This window comes from Papaver somniferum, chromosome 1 (genome assembly GCF_003573695.1).
Source record: "Papaver somniferum cultivar HN1 chromosome 1, ASM357369v1, whole genome shotgun sequence".
Lineage (NCBI taxonomy): Eukaryota > Viridiplantae > Streptophyta > Magnoliopsida > Ranunculales > Papaveraceae > Papaver > Papaver somniferum.
Window position 1 is genome coordinate 112,657,334 of NC_039358.1, and position 7,800 is coordinate 112,665,133.

A 7,800-nucleotide genomic window follows, 5' to 3' on the forward strand; every position below is an offset into this window, starting at 1 on the left:
TGGATGAATTACGGAGCAAAAAGAGCAGAAAAGTGGTGGAAGCCAAGAGGAATCACACAAGGAAGCCGCGAAGAATGTTGTGCGCAAGACCAAAAGGCTAGAACTGGGCTTGAAGAGGAAGAATTGTTCTTAAAGAAGATATGGGCTTGGCATACCCAAGGCCCAAAACCCTCACCCAAATCCATTTCCTATATCCATACCCGTTTCCCTTTCTAGACGTCAGATTGGATCATTTCAGCATCCTACAGTCGCAACATCGCCAGTACATCAAAGTCTGAAGCTCCTGTCTAACACTACAGCACCTAACTCCATCTGGAGCCGTCATCTTCGTTGTATCACTTAATACAACGGTCGCTCAGAGCTTGTTTACATCGTGCCGTTCGATTCAATTAGTAAGTGATTATCCAACGGATCTCCTCGTTGCGCATCAACTTCAGATGAATTCGCTCAACACCCTAGCCATCGAACACATCGACCTAAACCAAACACACCCTTCTTCCCAAACATCGAGTTCTTCTCCTCCACTCCGTATGCAGAGAAAACTCTGCCATCTCCATTACCACCACGCCTTGCCATCGCCACCTTCATCTCTGCCACCACCTTCACCAGCCACCGTAGCCACCATATATCACCAACCACTAAAACCCATCACCCTATGCTACCTATTTCAATGATTACACACACCCTCTCTCTGTTAGGGTTTTGCAATCAATGAATTAGGTTGATAGGCAGAGGACATCGAGACAAGCAGCTAGAGCATGGAGATGGAGCAGAGAAAGGAGAAGAAGCATGGGTAGACGATTGATTCGTCTCATCACAGTTGGTGAGTAAAAAAATCAAAACACTAATTTTTGGGGATTTGGGGAATACTTGTAAGAATCCTAATTTTGTATCTTGGGTATAAATAGATGTTATGGGTATTGTAGAAACCATGCCTGGACTAGCCAGTGCTTCACCCAAGAGGACTGGAATAGCCAGTGCCTCAAGGGTTAGTTTTTATTTTAAATGATGTTGTAAACTTCAATTGTTTTTATCCTATCCATGCTCTGATCTTGTTGTGCTTGAATTGTCTAGGATTGAATATCCTTATAGGTTGTTAAAAAACTAAGCAAGCTTCTCTGCGGGTAGTTGCAGTGTGAGAGCCCCGACTACCACAAGGTTTAGAATTCATCTTAGTGCCTTTAGCCTCCTTTCTAGACCAACCCTTAGATGAACAACCGGCTTTGAACCGCAACTGTCATCTAGTTATTCAGAAAGCCTAGAAGCTGACTGATAACTAACAAGGGACAAGAACATAGTTGGAAGACCTGCCTTTGTTTCTTTATCACTGCCCTTGGCTAACAGCCTTGGTTTGTTTGTCTTTGTTTCACTGTTCTTATTCACTGCCACTGATTTTTCTTGTTAACTGTCACTTGCTTCATTACTTCAATTCACACCCAAGTCTCTGTGGTTCGACCCTGCCTTGCACACTCACTACAACAGACCATGTGCACTTGCAGGTATCATTTTTGTGACTCTTTTAGAGAACCACCAGAGACAGATTTATCTATTACCGTAGACTTTTCTGTGTGATACAGATCTGTTTATTAAAGTCTTCGACTTTGGGTCGTAGCAACTCTTAGTTGTGGGTGAGATCAGCTAAGGGAATCAAGTTCATAGTATCCTGCTGGGATCAGAGATTTCTATTTGCTTGAATAAGTATTGAATCGAGAAAGAGAGATATAACTCTTTGATATACTTTTATTAAGATTGAATCTGGCTGTCTAGTTGATTCTCTTAAAATTATATTGGAGTTAGTCCATACAGATTGCTAATCGAAATATTGGGTGTGGTTGTTAGACCCCCGCTTTTTCAAACTTTATGCTCCACAGCGCAATAGTAGGTTTTTCTGTGCATCACCTTGTTAGAGTAATTTTCAGCGCTGCACGCGTAGCAGCATTAGGTAACATCGACAGTGTTATGAAGAAACATCAACATGACTCTATGTCTGTCGTCAGGACGACAACAAATGGTGGAATATTACAACTGGTAGGTGGCAACATCTGCTGGGGTTATATATCCTTATATTGTGACTATCGATTTTCCGATAGCATAATCAATTGATTAAAATTATAAATCAGTAAGTAAAACAAGATGTAAACTAAAATCATGAGCAAATGATATAGAGCAGGAAAATAAAAGAGATATTAACACAATGGATTTAACGTGATTCTGCTAAGCCTGCATCCACGAATAGAAGAAGATTAAATGTTGATTCATGATTATTCGATTCCATTTCATAGAACTTAATTACAAAATAGAGAAGCTCAGAGTGTTTCAGGTAGAGAGACAAGAAAGTAAAGAATCCCCTTCGCTCGACCTAATCGCTAGACAAGAAAGTATCTAGTTGGTTATTAAAGTAACCTTAGCTTAACATTGAAGTACTATTAGAGCTGCTACTATACACGACGTCGCTTTGTGTTATCTTGCTTCGGCTCTTCACCATTCGCCACGTGTTCGGTGTAGATCATAGTGTCTACATATATGTAGCAAAAATAATAATGTTTTGCTTATAAACCATCTCCAATGGTGTGCGGTCTTATTTTTAGGATTTGTTTTTTTGGATAAAGATAAAAGTGATTCCTTTTTTCCTATTGGTTTAGAAAAATTAATTTAAAATTAATAGTTAAAAAGATAACATGGAGGTCATTTCGAAGGTCTAGATAAGACTTTCTGTAAGACCTTCGTATTTATTTTGAAACCCTTCCTACTTTGTAGGACATACTGTTGCAGATGAATTTAATTTAAATGAGGATTTAAAATCATATGTGTCATAAAAAAATAAAACTTGCACCCTCTGTTGGAGATGCTCTTAGAGCATCTCAATAAAAGGGGAAAGTTTTTTTTTTCATGACCCACCGGATTTTATATATACATTTTAAATGATAAACAAAGTAAACTGTTACAAAGAACAACTACCCAAATAACCTATTTGGGCTGCCGGATTAGTGCCAGCACCATGCATATCCCAAGCATTTAAGTACATGATTTGTTAATGTCACTAAGGTCAACCAACTGAAGAGATTCACATAGGTGCAATAAGTTTGGCCCTCTCCAATTTAAATTATCTAAAAACTTAGAATTAACTTCTAATTTAGCTAAACTAACTGCCGTCTTGTTCTGACCATGTCCAGCCTTGATCAAGTTGCCTAGCATAATATTTATGTCTTCAAAATTTCCGCCTTTTATCTGATGGAATCTTAGGTTGAATCTTCCTTGAACTTCTCTGTTGTAAGCTACTTTTATTTCTTCTAGAGTGGCATCATCCTGCTTGAAAGTTGATGTTAGCCTTATGCAACTCCTTTCCCTAATTCAGCGTTAGATCTGCTCATCTTTTTGCTCTGCAGTCTCCAATGATATGGTCTTTTAAGTTTCTTGGTCCCACAAATTTCCCTGAGAACGGCATAACAACAAGAGAAAAATTAGTATATAATGATATACCATTAGCATCAGTGGAATGAAAATCCAGAATACTTATGCTAATAGTGACACCAAATTTTTATTTGTGATGCATGATTAGTCATTTCCTGGTATCCTCAGTATTCTTTTAATAGTAAAGGTTGTTTAGGATATGACTCTGATTATGCATAATCGTTTCAAAGGAACCAGAGGTTTTGTCTGAAATTATTAGCAATAGATTTAATTGAAGGAAAGATTTTCTTGAATATGAAGTCACATCTTTTTTTTCAGATATACCAAGAGGTGGTGGCAGAGGTAGAATTTCAGTTGTTGAGAAGGTTATTTGTGAGAACCACTTGTTTAGCCAATGCTGGAAGGAGGTGAAATATCCAAATATATGGTGTTGTAGACCAAACAGATGTTCCCAAATAGAAGAAGCAATAGGACAAGGCATCAAAACATGGGTAATATCTTCCTTAGCACTTTTGCAGATGTTGTATATAGGATCAATGTAGCTGAGGATACTGGCATTCTTGGCATTAGTAGGAAGGATTACACGGGCACGTTTGCAAACAAAAAAATAAATAGTTGGAGAAGTATCCAAATTCCAGATCTTTTTCCAAGATATGTTAACAACCTTTCCTTCATATTTTTTCTAATAGTTGGCTTGTCGTATAGATATTTCACTGTGAATTCCCCTTTCCTATTTACGCTCCATCTGATGGTGTCTTCATCATTAATGTTGAATTGAGTATCATGAATAGCTATTTGATCTTCATGAGATAACCATAGAGCTATAGAGTTGTTATCCCATTCTCCACTAGGAGTTAGGAGATGACTGATTGTGATGAGATCAACATGACATTTTGAAAACGCGGGGGTACCAAAATACACCACCAACTTTTTCTTAGGCAATCTATATGGAAAACCTCAACACAATTCTGAGAGTTCAAATTAATGAATCTTAATCAAGGAATAGTATCTAGAGTTATATCTCTTTCTCTCACAATCAGAAAGTTTACAGAGACTAGTCTGTGAACCCGATTTACGTGTGAGAGTACTTGGATGATTCCAAAGATCAATTTCCCAAGTAATCAATCAAGTCGTATCCAACAAACAAGTATGGATGTATATGCTATGATTCATTAACACACAACCTATGATATTTCAATTATAAAGATAAACAATATAATGCGGAAAATAAATAACACAAATACAAGAAATTTTGTTAATGAGGAAACCGAAAATGAAAAAAAAACACACGACCTAGTCCAGATTGAAAACCAAACTGTAGTAAGGCGCTACAGACACTAGGCTACTACCAATTAACTTCGAACTAGAATGTAGTTGAGCCATAACCAAGTATCACACCGATTAAGGTACAGTCGCGCTCCTTACGCCTCTTGAATATCCCAACAAGAATCATTGCAATTGATTCCCTTATCTAACGTCCTTTACAGCCTTTGAGTTGCTTCAACTCAATTGACGACTTTAAACCAATCTGCCTGCCACAGATAAAGTCTAGCTAACCTCAAAATCCGGACTTATGCAACCCGAAGTACAGCCTAGATTATTATTCACCTTACAAGTATAAAACTTGTGGAATCAACAAAGTCGGTGACAAAGATAACTTTGAATATTACTATATATCTTGTTCAAGTGAGCAGCTCAACAGTCGAACAAGATCAGGATACTCGAGCTAACAGATAAACAATAGCTGGACCTGACTTCAATAATTTGTATGAAGTTTTTGTACGTTAAACCCTTAAAGGGTTTGAGTAATAGGATGACTCTAGTTTTACAACTAGTACATACCAAGCAAAGTAGTGTCGGGATTCAAAGATCCCAGTTGTTTGAGGTTCCTCTTTTATAGACATTCAAAGCATATGTTGCTTTAGGTTTAATCTGATAGCTCTGGAACCAAGCAAACAATGTCTACCATTAGATAAATCTTTGAATTTTATTTACATAATAAGATATACACTCTGGTTAGGATGAACCGTAACCGAACCGTCTCTTCCCTATTTGGAGCTTTCTTCTGTTTCAGACACAATGTAGTTATAGAAGAGTTAAATTTTGAATCACTTTTATTCTTCGCATGATTTCGTTTTTCGCATAGGGACCACTCAGATACACATGTTACATGTTGTCTCTTTGTTACAAGTATGAGAATTCTCTTGTTTGGAAGAGTTGTTCAAGACTTAAAAACATCTACAGATGTGTTGATTGTTCTTACAATAATTTCTCGGAAAAGACCGTTTCTTTTTTTTTATGAACATGAGGACCTTGCGAAGGACACGTCTCTTTTCATTCATGTTTCAACTCATCCAGTTCATATTCCAGACTCTCAATCCTTTTAGTCCACAAGTCCTTTTTCAGTTGAAATTCAGCTCTTATTGAACGAATTACTTCACGAGGCCAATTTTTTCTTCTGGGGAAGACATATTTTTCATTGAGGAATGGCTAGATTTATTTGAATCATGAACCTGTTCATTTTCAACACATGTGAGAAAAACTGCATTAGGTAATTCATCCTCGGGACAATAGTCTAAGGTTGTCACCCAAGCTTTAGTTTTCTCATAATAATCCTTGTTGGGACACAAGGAAATATGATGACCATGACCAAAACATTTGGAACATATTAGAGAATCTTTGTTTATCTGAACCTTTTTATCCCTATTCTTAATTGATGATTCTTGACAATTTTTCCCTTTTCTATGTCTAAAAGTTTTCTTCATTTGTTGTATAAACAGTGACAAAGTAGATATTCTTATCTTTTTCATCAATCTGCTTGGGACTTGGAGATTTATTCTTAGCGTTTATTTTCGAAATGTAATGACTTTCTCTTGTACTGAATTCTAGATCAAAATTTTTTAACTTCCCAACTAAAGTATTTCTGGAAAGAGTTTCAAGGTTATTTCCTTCCATGATGGCATGTTTATTAGACTCGTATCTTGCTGGTAAAGATCGGAGAATTTTCATCACAATGTTTGTAGGATCATAATCTCGCAACGATAATATCTCAGCGAAATTATCAGCAACACAACACAACAACATCGCAGAACAATTTCAGAAACGATATAATAAATGATGTCAGCTAAAATCATGAGAAAGATGTGATACTCCTGTGAAATTTAGAAAGTTTGCGAGATTAACATTTGTAAGGTAGCGAGAATGTCGCAAGTCATATCCGAAAATAAAGGATAGGTTAGATGTCATCCACTATGTACTTCCCTATAAATAGTCGTTCAGTTGTAAAAGAAAGGGAGAGATCTTTTTCTGGGTGAGAAGCAAGTAAATAGGAGAGAGAAAACCTAGAGAAGTGGTTATTCTTGATTCCTTTATCTTTTCTTGTAAGATTGTTTAAAGATTCATCAATAAAATTAAGATTGTTCATCTAAAATGAGTTGAATGTTAATGAAATCTTGTGAGGGGTGTAGTGTAGGATTTCCTACAACTACAATGTCCTTTTGGGGAATGGTCTTCCATAATGCAAAACAAGCATTAACAGTTCCAGACACTTTTTGATTAAACTCATCAAATGATTCTTCATCAGACATACGAAGATTTTCCCAGTCAGAATTTAGATTTTGAAGCCTAAATTCTTTCTCTGAGATATCTCCTTCGAATACGGTTTCTAAGATATCCCACGCATCTTTAGACCTAGTGCACGAAGTCACATGGTGCTGAAGATCTTGGCTTTTGGCGTGGATAATAGTGTTTAACCCGTCAGAACTATGCTTTACAACACTTATCTTGGTATTACTATATTCTTCTAATGGCTTTGCAACAGTGGTTCCGTCTTTAACAACTGTTGGCGCATCATATCCAATAACTACAAGTTTCCAGTATCAAAGTCACGAGCTTGTAAAAAAGAACGTATATCAATTTTCCACCATAAGTAATTCGAGCCATCAAATGCTGGCAGTACGTTTATCGAGATTGCGCTCTTGTCCATATAGTCAGACTGCTTCAAACACAGACTTATTAGGTCTTAACGTGTTTTCCTGCTCTGATACCAATTGAAAACGCGGGGGTAGCAAAATACACCACCAACCTTTTCTTAGGCAATCTGTATGAACAAACTCAACACCATTATAATAGTTCAACTTAATGAATCTCAATCAAGGAATAGTATCTAGAGTTATATCTCTTTCTCTCACAATCATAAAGTTTACAGAGACTTGTCAGTGTACCTGGTTTACGTGTGAGAGTACTTGGGTGATTCCAAAGATCAATTTCCCAAGTAATCAATCAAGTCGTATTCTATAAAAAATGATAGATGTATCTACTATAATTGATTAGTGCACAACATGTGACATTTCAATTATAAAGATAAAAAATATAATGCGTAAAAGAAAT